Raw genomic sequence first — 15346 nt, 5'->3', positions numbered from 1 at the left:
AGTTAAACTGGTGAAAGTATTGTGGTCGAACCACAAGAACGATGAACTTAGTTGGGAATCCGAGGATGCGATGCGAGCTCAATATCCCCACCTATTTCAATAGGTACGCTTGTAGTTACGAGGACGTAACTAATTTTTTTCAGGGAGGGTGGAATTAGTATGATTTCATTTCAATTCTTAGTATTTAAAGATAATTTTGACTTGTATTAAGTGTTTGATTCTACTTGAAAGTTAATGGCATGTTGAGAGTATGCTAGTGAGATAGTTTATGTGCAAGTTTGATACTATATAGTTATTATCTTTCGTACTTTAATAATAGATAGTTGGCTAAACATGTAAAGTAAATGAGCTAAAGTAAGTGGTAGGATTTCCGCTACGAGTTTAAGAATTGTTTCAAGTTTCGAGGACGAAACTTATTTTTAAGGGGGGTAGATTGTAACACCTCGATTTTTGAAACAGTTTATTATCTATTTTATTAACTATATTATATATTTTAGTTTATTTAATAATTAAATTCATTTATCTTTAGCAATTATTTTATAAATAATTTATTATATGCTTATAGTGGGACAAGTTTAGTAAGTAATTTAACTAGTAAGGGGGCGTTTGGTTCGTTGAGAGGAAAGGAAAAGGGTTTGAGAAAGGGTTACAAGAGGAATGGAAAGGGTTTCCCTTTGATTAAAAATGTTGTTTGGTTAGGAACATCAAAGAAATTGGAAAATTATTATTATTATTAAAATAATAATAATAACAAATAATAATAATAGATAATAATAAATAATAATAATTAATATTAATAAAAATAATAATATTTATAATAATAGTTTTTAAATAATAACAAATAATAATATATAATAATAATAATTATTATTATTAAATAATAATCATAAATATGAAAATAAATAAATAATAATAATAAATAGTAATATTAATAATAATAAATAATTATTATTATTAAATAATAATAATAAATAATAAATAATAATATTAATAATAATAATAAATATTAATAATAATAATAATAAAAATAAAAATAAAAATAAAAAATAAAATAAATAAAATAAAAATAAAAATAAAAATAAAATAAAAATAAAATAAAAATAAAAATAAAAATAAAAATAAAAATAAAAATAAAAATAAAAATAAAAATAAAAATAAAAATAAAAATAAAAATAAATAATAATAATAACAATAACAATAACAATAACAATAACAATAACAATAACAATAACAATAACAATAACAACAATAATAATAATAATAATAATAATAATAATAATAATAATAATAATAATTTCATGGTAGAGGGATCTGGGGTAATCCCAAACCTTGGGGGTGGTGGAGAATCAATCTAAGGGAAAGGAGGGTAATCCTAATAAGAAAAAGGGGTAAAGGGTTTGAAAAAACACACTAACCAAACACTCACAAAGAGAAACAAGGAACTCAATTCCCTTTCCCTTTCTTGAAACCCTCCAACCAAACGCCCCCTAATAGTATTAAGAGGAAATCTATTCACATGTATGTAAGAAGGGGGAAAAGGGAAAAAAAAAACACAAGAAAAGAAAAAGGAAAGAAAAAAAAAACAAAACAACAAAAGAACGACATTTCATAACGCTTCACCACCGTTTAACCTCTTCATCATCTCCACCCTCTTCACCATCTTCTTCTCTTAAAATCTTTTACATTCTTCCTTCATCACAACCACCATCGTTGCCGACGACACAACCACACCGCCACTAGAGGTGACACCATAGAAGTAGGCGGCGCAAGGAAGAAAAGGGGGGTCGTTGTTGCTGTAATTTGGAGCATTTGGTGCTCGAATTAGGGGTGTTTGCAAGTTATTTCTCATCCCCAATCATCTATATTAGTGGGTAAGATGAATTCCTCAACTAATTTAAGTTTTCTTTTAAAATTATGAAGTTAGGGTTTTTAGATTGAAATTGAATTGGGGTTTTTGATTTTAGAGTTTGGATGTGGAATTTATTGAGTTGAATGTTCATTCATGAATTTAATAGTTAGTTTAGAATAGTAGGAAGCTTGTTAATGTTCAAGTGAATTGAATATAGTGTGCTGTAATTCGTAGAATTAGCAGTTCAGGTTCGTATTTTGCGTTTTTAGGCAGTTTACGGACATTTTTAGCAAAAATACTATTTCACAAAAGTTGTTCGTATTGAAATTTTACTCAAGATAGGCTCAAGAAACGCTTGATTTGGCCTTCGTAGGAGAAAGTTATGCTCATATTAAGTTTCTGTTCAAATTTCATATTTTATATAGTTGATTTAAAACTCTACGTTTCATATAATTGCTTCATAATGAACTTTTGAGTTACCATATGAACATATGATTCTTTAATGTAGATTTTATATAAAGTAAGATGATTTTGATCAATTTGGTAAGGGTTTTAGTTAGACGGTTTGAGTTAGACGTTAGAACATGAAAGTCATTTATATGGTTAAAGAACATGATATGTTTGTTTGATGTTTTATGTGAAATTATAAAGGTTGATGGCTTTGTGAACTAGAGTTAGTTGTATCCAAGTCTTTTACTTACGAAGTACACACATTTATATTGTAGATTCCGGTTTCATTGAGGAGCCGTATTGACTGAGCTAGTTGGTTTGATATAGTTTAAAAGGTAAGATTCCTTACTTAAATCTTTAATAGTTACAAGAAAGGTATACAAAAGATGAGATTTCAACTAAAATTTTCATGTTTACGAGAAACGATTATAAAGGTATGTATCTCTCTTGAGTTGAGATTGGTTTGAATAGGAGGATGTTCCTCCTAATACTGATAGTTTGTTTTCAAACCTTGAATTATAAAATAGTTACAAAAAAGATTTATGGATAGATTTATGTTTTTTAAACTGGTTGGGATTGCCTTTATGGTGTCTCAAGAATTGGAACTTTGTCGGGATCGTTCGACATTACAGAATAGTTGGGGGTACGTTGATCAGTACCTCAGACTTAGATCTTCTGCTACGGTTTGACCGTTTGTGGGGTGCGCACACTAGGGGTCTTTGTCTAATAGTTACCCGGAGGGCCTAGCTAGCCCAATGGGAAATAAAGTTCGTTTCATTCCATAGATTTATGATTCTAAGATTCTGATGTGAAATTGAAGGCTATACTTAGTTCTTGATTAAAAAGACTAGTTTTTTTATGTTTTCTTTAATGAATTTGATTAGAAAAACCTATGCCTCACGCACAAGAATTTCAATGATATGAAATTATCAACTCCTAACCAAGGTGATAATAACCGGGTTGCATTCACTGCTTAAACTTGGATCACTCCTAAAACTTTAATTCCACAAGGAATAGGTTAAACTCAAAACTTCTCCACTTTATTCAAATGGCCGAAAATCCCTTTTATAATACAAGATTTTCCTAAACCTACTAGAACTAGGAAAGCTTAAAGATAAAAGATATCTTCCTAAAGATAACTTAAGCACACGCCTAAACCTAAGATAATTATCTAATCACACGCCTAATGCAAAATAAATTACTAAGTTTAAGACTCATGATAAGAATTAGACTCCTACTCATAATAGGATTCCTTTATCATTTAAACACTTACTTAAAATAAACCCTAAATTACATAGAATTCTAACAGAACTAGAATACTACATAATATTATTACTCTATTATATCATACTCCCCTGTAGAAAAAAACTTGTCTCAAGTTTTTCGTAGCCAAGCAATCATCCACAGCGAAATCCATGATCCATTAATTTAAGTTCACGGATGAAAAACAGAGTAGCTACACAACGCTATGACGTGTGTTGCCAAGAATTACCGCCGGACAACAAAAATCAGTAGGAGTAGCGTCATATGGTGGTACCCAACGCTTCCTTGGAGCTTTAGTCATACACGGGCAGCAAAGATCGACCTTTGGTGTGGTACAAGCCAAAGATGCAATCTTTAAGTCGTCTTGAATGTCAAAGATGAATCTTTGAATTGTCCCACTCCCCAAGACCCAGCAGCCACACCAAATGATGTGAAATTGAAGGCTATACTTAGGTTCTTGAATGAAAGATTAGTTTTTTTATGTTTCTTTAATAAATTTGATTCGAAAAACCTATGCCTCACGCACAAGAATTTCAATGATATGAAATTATCAACTCCTAACCAAGGGTGATAATAACCGGGTTTGCATTCACTGCTTAAACTTGATTCACTCCTAAAACTTTAATTCCACAAGGAATAGGTTTAAACTCAAAAACTTCTTCACTTTATTCAAATGGCCGAAAATCCCTTTTATAATACAAGATTTTCCTAAACCTACTAGAACTAGGAAAGCTTAAAGATAAAAGATATCTTCCTAAAGATAACTTAAGCACAGCCTAAACCTAAGATAATTATCTAATCACACGCTTAATGCAAAATAAATTACTAAGTATTAAGACTCAATGATAAGGAATTAGACTCCTACTCATAATAGGATTCCTTTATCATTTAAAACACTTACTTAAAATAAACCCTAAATTAATAGAATTCTAACAGAACTAGAATACTACATAATATTATTACTCAATTATATCATATCCCCCTGTAGAAAAAAACTTGTCTCAAGTTTTGTCGTAGCCAAGCAATCATCCACGCGCGAAATCCCATGATCCATTAATTTAAGTTCACGGATGAAAAACAGCAGTAGCATACACAACGCTATTGGACGTGTGTTGCCAAGAATTACCGCCGGACAACAAAAATCAGTAGGAGTAGCTCATATGTGTGGACCCAACGCTTCCTTGGAGCTTTAGTCATACACGGGGCAGCAAAGATCGACCTTTGGTGGTGTACAAGCCAAAGATGCAATCTTTAAGTCGTCTTGAATGTCAAAGGATGAATCTTGAATTGTCCCACTCCCCAAGACCCAGCAGCCACACCAAATGATGTGAAATTGAAGCTATACTTAGGTTCTTGAATGAAAGATTAGTTTTTTTTATGTTTCTTTAATAAATTTGATTCGAAAAACCTATGCCTCACGCACAAGAATTTCAATGATATGAAATTATCCAACTCCTAACCAAGGGTGATAATACCGGGTTTGCATTCACTGCTTAAACTTGGATTCACTCCTAAAACTTTAATTCCACAAGGAATAGTTAAACTCAAAAACTTCTCCACTTTATTCAAATGGCCGAAAATCCCTTTATAATACAAGATTTTCCTAAACCTACTAGAACTAGGAAAGCTTTAAAGATAAAAGATATCTTCCTAAAGATAACTTAAGCACACGCCTAAACCTAAGATAATTATCTAATCACACGCCTTAATGCAAAATAATTACTAAGTATAAGACTCAATGATAAGGATTAGATCCTACTCATAATAGGATCCTTTTATCATTTAAACACTTACTTAAATAAACCCTAAATACATAGAATTCTAACAGAACTAGAATACTACATAATATTATTACTCTATTATATCATACTCCCCCTGTAGAAAAAAACTTGTCTCAAGTTTTGTCGTAGCCAAGCCAATCATCCACCGCGAGAATCCATGATCCATTAATTTAAGTTCACGGATGAAAACAGCAGTAGCATACACAACGCTATTGGACGTTGTGTTGCCAAGAATTACCCGCCGGACAACAAAAATCAGTAGGCAGTAGCGTCATATGGTTGGTTACCAACGCTTCCTTGTGAGCTTTAGTCATACAGGGCAGCAAAGATCGGACCTTTGGTGGTGGTACAGCCAAAGTGCCAATCTTTAAGTCGTCTTGAATGTCAAAGGATGAATCTTTGAATTGTCCCACTCCCCAAACCCAGCAGCCACACCAAATGATGTGAAATTGAAGGCTATACTTAGGTTTCTTGAATGAAAGATTAGTTTTTTTATGTTTCTTAATAAATTTGATTCGAAAAACCTATGCCTCACGCACAAGAATTTCAATGATATGAAATTATCAACTCCTAAACAAGGGTGATAATAACGGGTTTGCATTCACTGCTTAAACTTGGATTCACTCCTAAAACTTTAATTCCACAAGGAATAGTTTAAACTCAAAAAACTTCTCACTTTATTCAAATGGCCGAAAATCCCTTTTATAATACAAGATTTTCCTAAACCTACTAGAACTAGGAAAGCTTAAAGATAAAAATATCTTCCTAAAGATAACTTAAGCACACGCCTAAACCTAAGATAATATCTAATCACCGCCTAATGCAAAATAAATTATAAGTATTAAGACTCAATGATAAGGAATTAGACTCCTACTCATAATAGGATTCCTTTATCATTTAAAACACTTACTTAAATAAACCCTAAATTACATAGAATTCTAACAGAACTAGAATACTACATAATATTATTACTCTATTATATCATACTCCCCCTGTAGAAAAAACTTGTCTCAAGTTTTGTCGTAGCCAAGCAATCATCCACACGCGAAATCCATGATCCATTAATTTTAAGTTCACGGATGAAAAACAGCAGTAGCATACACAACTCTATTGGACGTGTGTTGCCAAGAATTACCGCCGGACAACAAAAATCAGTAGGAGTAGCGTCATATGGTGGTACCCAACGCTTCCTTGGAGCTTTAGTCATACACGGGGCAGCAAGATCGACCTTTGGTGGTGGTACAAGCCAAAGATGCAATCTTTAAGTCGTCTTGAATGTCAAAGGATGGATCTTGGGAGTGGGACAATTCAAAGATTCATGATGGACGGTAAGCTTGATCCGACGAGGGAACTATAGAAACGAAACTATCCAAGAGAACTTACCCTCTTCAATCACTGGTGCAAAGAACAATGCATGTTCTTCCTTAGAAATGTAATCTTCATTAGGGCATTGATATTCTTTGTGACCAAGACCTTAACACTTCAAAACAATGAATCCATGTATCCAGGGATGCAAAAGATCATAAATATTTTCTTAGCCTTTTCAATTTCGTTTTAAAAGCCTCTAAGAACTCAGTCGAGACATTCATGTCCATAATTCTCAAACTGACAGAAAATTGCTCAGAAAATACATCTGAAATCTGTACCCCAAAACACAATCAAAACACCTCGAAAATTTATGAAATTTATATTCCAGGTAGCCTTATGTTGGTGCAACACTCGACCAAAAATTTTATCACAAAATTCCAAGCCAATAGTTTGCAGTTTTATTCTCCCAACACTGTGCCAGATTAATCCGGTTTCTGACCAATTCGAAAGATCAGTCTCGAAAATACATCAAATCAACTCTAAACCTTACGAAATTTTAGGATAGAAAACTAGACAAATAGTAGTCCAATTTAGGATCAAGAATTACCCAAAAATTCGCTCGGAGGTGGGAGAAAGAATCTTTCAAAGTTACCTCAAAAACTGACTGTTACGGGAGGTTTTCTTCTTGCACGAGTTATAACCTTCTAATTTCAATGAAACACCTTTATGATCCCAGCAACCACACCAATTGATGTGAAATTGAAGGCTATACTTAGTTCTTGATTAAAAAGACTAGTTTTTTTATGTTTTCTTTAATGAATTTGATTAGAAAAACCTATGCCTCAAGCACAAGAATTTCAATGATATGAAATTATCAACTCATAACCAAGGGTGATAATAACCGGGTTTGCATTCACTTCTTAAACTTGGATTCACTCCTAAAACTTTAATTCCACAAGGAATAGGTTAAACTCAAAAACTTCTCCACTTTATTCAAATGGCCGAAAATCCCTTTTATAATACAAGATTTTCCTAAACCTACTAGAACTAGGAAAGCTTAAAGATAAAAGATATCTTCCTAAAGATAACTTAAGCACACGCCTAAACCTAAGATAATTATCTAATCACACGCCTAATGCAAAATAAATTACTAAGTATTAAGACTCAATGATAAGGAATTAGACTCCTACTCATAATAGGATTCCTTTATCATTTAAACACTTACTTAAAATAAACCCTAAATTACATAGAATTCTAACAGAACTAGAATACTACATAATATTATTACTCTATTATATCATACTCCCCCTGTAGAAAAAAACTTGTCTCAAGTTTTGTCGTAGCCAAGCAATCATCCACGGCGAAATCCATGATCCATTAATTTAAGTTCACGGATGAAAACAGCAGTAGCATACACAACGCTATTGGACGTGTGTTGCCAAGAATTACCGCCGGACAACAAAAATCAGTAGGAGTAGCGTCATATGGTGGTACCCAACGCTTCCTTGGAGCTTTAGTCATACACGGGGCAGCAAAGATCGGACCTTTGGTGGTGGTACAAGCCAAAGATGCAATCTTTAAGTCGTCTTGAATGTCAAAGGATGAATCTTTGAATTGTCCCACTCCCCAAGACCCAGCAGCCACACCAAATGATGTGAAATTGAAGGCTGTACTTAGGTTCTTGAATGAAAGATTAGTTTTTTTTATGTTTCTTTAATAAATTTGATTCGAAAAACCTATGCCTCACGCACAAGAATTTCAATGATATGAAATTATCAACTCCTAACCAAGGGTGATAATAATCGGGTTTGCATTCACTGCTTAAACTTGGATTCACTCCTAAAACTTTAATTCCACAAGGAATAGGTTAAACTCAAAAACTTCTCCACTCTATTCAAATGGCCGAAAATCCCTTTTATAATACAAGATTTTCCTAAACCTACTAGAACTAGGAAAGCTTAAAGATAAAAGATATCTTCCTAAAGATAACTTAAGCACACGCCTAAACCTAAGATAATTATCTAATCACACGCCTAATGCAAAAATAAATTACTAAGTATTAAGACTCAATGATAAGGAATTAGACTCCTACTCATAATAGGATTCCTTTATCATTTAAACACTTACTTAAAATAAACCCTAAATTACATAGAATTCTAACAGAACTAGAATACTACATAATATTATTACTCTATTATATCATACTCCCCCTGTAGAAAAAAACTTGTCTCAAGTTTTGTCGTAGCCAAGCAATCATCCACACGCGAAATCCATGATCCATTAATTTAAGTTCACGGATGAAAAACAGCAGTAGCATACACAACGCTATTGGACGTGTGTTGCCAAGAATTACCGCCGGACAACAAAATCAGTAGGAGTAGCGTCATATGGTGGTACCCACGCTTCCTTGGAGCTTTAGTCATACACGGGGCAGCAAAGATCGGACCTTTGGTGGTGGTACAAGCCAAAGATGCAATCTTTAAGTCGTCTTGAATGTCAAAGGATGAATCTTTGAATTGTCCCACTCCCCAAGACCCAGCAGCCACACCAAATGATGTGAAATTGAAGGCTATACTTAGGTTCTTGAATGAAAGATTAGTTTTTTTATGTTTCTTTAATAAATTTGATTCGAAAAACCTATGCCTCACGCACAAGAATTTCAATGATATGAAATTATCAACTCCTAACCAAGGGTGATAATAACCGGGTTTGCATTCACTGCTTAAACTTGGATTCACTCCTAAAACTTTAATTCCACAAGGAATAGGTTAAACTCAAAAACTTCTTCACTTTATTCAAATGGCCGAAAATCCCTTTTATAATACAAGATTTTCCTAAACCTACTAGAACTAGGAAAGCTTAAAGATAAAAGATATCTTCCTAAAGATAACTTAAGCACACGCCTAAACCTAAGATAATTATCTAATCACACGCCTAATGCAAAATAAATTACTAAGTATTAAGACTCAATGATAAGGAATTAGACTCCTACTCATAATAGGATTCCTTTATCATTTAAACACTTACTTAAAATAAACCCTAAATTACATAGAATTCTAACAGAACTAGAATACTACATAATATTATTACTCTATTATATCATACTCCCCCTGTAGAAAAAAACTTGTCTCAAGTTTTGTCGTAGCCAAGCAATCATCCACACGCGAAATCCATGATCCATTAATTTAAGTTCACGGATGAAAAACAGCAGTAGCATACACAACGCTATTGGACGTGTGTTGCCAAGAATTACCGCCGGACAACAAAAATCAGTAGGAGTAGCGTCATATGGTGGTACCCAACGCTTCCTTGGAGCTTTAGTCATACACGGGGCAGCAAAGATCGGGCCTTTGGTGGTGGTACAAGCCAAAGATGCAATCTTTAAGTCGTCTTGAATGTCAAAGGATGAATCTTTGAATTGTCCCACTCCCCAAGACCCAGCAGCCACACCAAATGATGTGAAATTGAAGGCTATACTTAGGTTCTTGAATGAAAGATTAGTTTTTTTTATGTTTCTTTAATAAATTTGATTCGAAAAACCTATGCCTCACGCACAAGAATTTCAATGATATGAAATTATCAACTCCTAACCAAGGGTGATAATAACCGGGTTTGCATTCACTGCTTAAACTTGGATTCACTCCTAAAACTTTAATTCCACAAGGAATAGGTTAAACTCAAAAACTTCTCCACTTTATTCAAATGGCCGAAAATCCCTTTTATAATACGATTTTCCTAAACCTACTAGAACTAGGAAAGCTTAAAGATAAAAGATATCTTCCTAAAGATAACTTAAGCACACGCCTAAACCTAAGATAATTATCTAATCACACGCCTAATGCAAAATAAATTACTAAGTATTAAGACTCAATGATAAGGAATTAGACTCCTACTCATAATAGGATTCCTTTATCATTTAAACACTTACTTAAAATAAACCTAAATTACATAGAACTCTAACAGAACTAGAATACTACATAATATTATTACTCTATTATATCATACTCCCCCTGTAGAAAAAAACTTGTCTCAAGTTTTGTCGTAGCCAAGCAATCATCCACGCGCGAAATCCATGATCCATTAATTTAAGTTCACGGATGAAAAACAGCAGTAGCATACACAACGCTATTGGACGTGTGTTGCCAAGAATTACCGCCGGACAACAAAAATCAGTAGGAGTAGCGTCATATGGTGGTACCCAACGCTTCCTTGGAGCTTTAGTCATACACGGGGCAGCAAAGATCGGGCCTTGGTGGTGGTACAAGCCAAAGATGCAATCTTTAAGTCGTCTTGAATGTCAAAGGATGAATCTTTGAATTGTCCCACTCCCAAGACCCAGCAGCCACACCAAATGATGTGAAATTGAAGGCTATACTTAGGTTCTTGAATGAAAGATTAGTTTTTTTTATGTTTCTTTAATAAATTTGATTCGAAAAACCTATGCCTCACGCACAAGAATTTCAATGATATGAAATTATCAACTCCTAACCAAGGGTGATAATAACCGGGTTTGCATTCACTGCTTAAACTTGGATTCACTCCTAAAACTTTAATTCCACAAGGAATAGGTTAAACTCAAAAACTTCTCCACTTTATTCAAATGGCCGAAAATCCTTTTATAATACAAGATTTTCCTAAACCTACTAGAACTAGGAAAGCTTAAAGATAAAAGATATCTTCCTAAAGATAACTTAAGCACACGCCTAAACCTAAGATAATTATCTAATCACACGCCTAATGCAAAATAAATTACTAAGTATTAAGACTCAATGATAAGGAATTAGACTCCTACTCATAATAGGATTCCTTTATCATTTAAACACTTACTTAAAATAAACCCTAAATTACATAGAATTCTAACAGAACTAGAATACTACATAATATTATTACTCTATTATATCATACTCCCCTGTAGAAAAAAACTTGTCTCAAGTTTTGTCGTAGCCAAGCAATCATCCACGCGCGAAATCCATGATCCATTAATTTAAGTTCACGGATGAAAAACAGCAGTAACATACACAACTCTATTGGACGTGTGTTGCCAAGAATTACCGCCGGACAACAAAAATCAGTAGGAGTAGCGTAATATGGTGGTACCCAACGCTTCCTTGGAGCTTTAGTCATACACGGGGCAGCAAAGATCGGACCTTTGGTGGTGGTACAAGCCAAAGATGCAATCTTTAAGTCGTCTTGAATGTCAAAGGATGGATCTTGGGGAGTGGGACAATTCAAAGATTCATGATGGACGGTAGCTTGATCCGACGAGGGAACTATAGAAACGAAACTATCCAAAGAGAACTTACCCTCTTCAATCACTGGTGCAAAGAACAATGCATGTTCTTCCTTAGAAACGTAATCTTCATTAGGGCATTGATATTCTTTGTGACCAAGACCTTGACACTTCAAACAATGAATCCATGTATCCAGGGGATGCAAAAGATCATAAATATCTTTCTTAGCCTTTTCAATTCGTTTAAAAGCCTCTAAGAACTCAGTCGAGACATTCATGTCCATAATTCTCAAACTGACAGAAAATTGCTCAGAAAATACATCTGAAATCTGTACCCCAAAACACAATCAAAACACCTCGAAAATTTATGAAATTTTATATCCAGGTAGCCTTATGTGGTTGCAACACTCGACCAAAATTTTATCACAAAATTCCAAGCCAATAGTTTGCAGTTTTAATTCTCCCAACACTGTGCCAGATTTATCCGATTTCTGACCAATTCGAAAGATCAGTCTCGAATATATATCAAATCAACTCGAAACCTTACGAAATTTTAGGATAGAAAACTAGACAAATAGTAGTCCAATTTAGGATCAAGAATTACCCAAAAATTCGCTCGGAGGTGGGAGAACGAATCTTTCAAAGTTACCTCAAAAACTGACTGTTACGGGAGGTTTCTTCTTGCACGAGTTATAACCTTCTAATTTCAATGAAACACCTTTATGATCCCAGCAGCCACACCAATTGATGTGAAATTGAAGGCTATACTTAGTTCTTGATTAAAAAGACTAGTTTTTTTATGTTTTCTTTAATGAATTTGATTAGAAAAACCTATGCCTCACGCACAAGAATTTCAATGATATGAAATTATCAACTCATAACCAAGGGTGATAATAACCGGGTTTGCATTCACTTCTTAAACTTGGATTCACTCCTAAAACTTTAATTCCACAAGGAATAGGTTAAACTCAAAAACTTCTCCACTTTATTCAAATGGCCGAAAATCCCTTTTATAATACAAGATTTTCCTAAACCTACTAGAACTAGGAAAGCTTAAAGATAAAAGATATCTTCCTAAAGATAACTTAAGCACACGCCTAAACCTAAGATAATTATCTAATCACACGCCTAATGCAAAATAAATTACTAAGTATTAAGACTCAATGATAAGGAATTAGACTCCTACTCATAATAGGATTCCTTTATCATTTAAACACTTACTTAAAATAAACCCTAAATTACATAAAATTCTAACAGAACTAGAATACTACATAATATTATTACTCTATTATATCAGATTCTGAAAGAAACGGTTTTAGCAGAGAAAATAGAAAAGTATTTGGTTTGGAAAAGAAATGAAGAAAAATGTTTTACAATGTTTTATTTAGTATTGGGATTGCAAAAGTGAATGATTTGTAGGATATAATTAATGCATCCTACCTGCATATGTATTTGGCTTTACAGTATTGAATCTTGCTCAGCCTGTTTGGCTGATACTACATGCTTGATATATGCAGGTACATGAAGGCTTAGAGTCGGGGTATGGGCGGAGAGCAACGTCCACTAATTTTGCGTAAATATAATTATAGTAGTTCTGTTCTGGTGCATTTCTTATATATTATCAATATTTTGAGACTTAGGGTTGTAAATATTAATCCACCTAAATCTGTATTCGCTGGGTTGTAATAGTTTAAAATAAGCTTTAATTTAGTTTTGGTGCAGGTAGTTCTTCCTTAGCGATTATTCTCGTAATAATCGTGGAATAACACGTTTGGATTTCGAGTAGTTATACCGGAATTTTATTGGTATTTGAATGGGTGGAGTTGTTGGAAATTTGGAATTTGGATTGCTGATTTGTTGAAACAGGTTTAAAATTCGGACGCGAGTCCTAAATTAAATTTTAGGCAGTCCATTTTTCAAACGGAATTCTGCCGAATTTTCTATAGAATTTTAATATTATTTAATTGAATTAATCACTCGAAATTCAGGGGTGTTATAGCGTATCTGGTCTACCCCTCCCGAAAATGATCTTTCCAGGGAGTATGTTGCAGATTGGCATGTGGAGGAGGGGACTCAGTGGGACATTGAGGCTTTGCAAGAGGCTATAATCCCAGGTGAACTTGCTGCGATTACTTCTAACATGATTGCATCTAGTGATCAGGAGGACTTCCTAGCTTGGTCTCAATCACAGAAAGGCGAGTTCACGGTAAAAAGTGCATACCACCTAGAAATGCAAAAAAGAAAAGGGGATGTGGGTACGTCGCTGTCGGATATTAAATGGTTTTGGAAAAAATTATGGACAACAAGCGTTCCCCAAAGAGTTAAGAACTTTTTCTGGAGGACAACCCATAGTGGCATCCCGACTATGGATGTCCTTGCTAGGAGGGGATTGGATGTTGATAGAATGTGTCCCCGTTGTGGTGAAGGCCCGAAAACCATTACTCATATGATGGTGTAGTGCTGGGACAACAATATCATATGGAAAATGTCTCCTCTAAGGCTGGACATTACAGAGTGGAACTACAATTTTATGGAGTGGGGTCAGAGTATGGCAAGGAAAGCTACAATCGATAGATATTGGGAGAGTGTGTTGATGATGGCATGGCAAATATGGAACCTCCGCAACTTATGGGTATTTGAAAAACGACGAATGGATCCCTCTATGGTGTGTGAAAGGGCAATGAGGTTGCTGCAGGAGTATGAAGCTGCGTGTGACATAGAGGTTCATGACATTGCTGCCCCTATTGGTACTCCTGACTAGTGTTCATGGCTGCCTCATGTGAATGGGAAAGTCAAACTCAATACGGGCCCTGTTGTTTTGAAAGATGGGAAGGTGGGTTTGGGAGCGGTGGTTCGTGACCATGAAGGGGATGTCTTGATGCTTGCAGGACGGAGGGGTAAAGAACCCAGCCCAGTGGATCAAGCGAAAGCCGAGGCCCTGCTCTTTGGGCTGCAGCGGGCGTATGAATGTGGTTTCCGGAGGATCATGGTGGAAGTGGATTGCCTTGGCTTGGTGGAACTCCTCAATGCGAAGAAGAAGGAACTCACTGTCACCCAAGTGATGGCCAATGACATCATGCACTTTGCTAGTAATTTTGAGGCTTGTAGTTTTAATTTCTGTAGAAGAAATTGTAATCAAGTAGCCCATGCTATGGCTAACTTTGCTCTTTCATTTGAGGAGGAATTGGTGTGGCTGGAGGAATGTCCCCAGAACATTCTCCACTTTGTTGTAGCAGACATGTCTGCTGCTTCTAATTAATATAACTCTTGATTTCCTATTAAAAAAAAAGAGCTGGTGTTGCCTGCAGGCTAGTAGTCTTGGGGGGGTTGGTCTTCAGATCAATTACTTAAGCTTCTCTAGGGAGTGTTGATAAATGAATAAAATCAAACTTCCTAGTTCCTACGAAACTTCAACTGATGTGTCATGGTTTTGCTTTACTTGTGTTTGGTTGGAACTTACATTGA

General features: G+C 34.6%; 1 long non-coding RNA gene across 1 annotated transcript; it reads left to right on the top strand.

Moving 5' to 3' along the window:
• Positions 1 to 1283: 1283 nt before the first annotated feature.
• On the top strand, positions 1284 to 13714 carry LOC125494634 (uncharacterized). Its single transcript, XR_007270922.2, has 3 exons — positions 1284 to 1871; positions 2575 to 2634; positions 13399 to 13714. It is a non-coding gene; the product is annotated as an uncharacterized LOC125494634 (long non-coding RNA).
• Positions 13715 to 15346: the final 1632 nt, after the last annotated feature.

The sequence above is a fragment of the Beta vulgaris genome, chromosome 2, assembly GCF_026745355.1.
Source record: "Beta vulgaris subsp. vulgaris cultivar EL10 chromosome 2, EL10.2, whole genome shotgun sequence".
NCBI lineage: Eukaryota > Viridiplantae > Streptophyta > Magnoliopsida > Caryophyllales > Amaranthaceae > Beta > Beta vulgaris.
The sequence above is the reverse complement of the archived record's forward strand: the minus strand, read 5'-3'. Positions and strand labels throughout refer to the sequence as shown.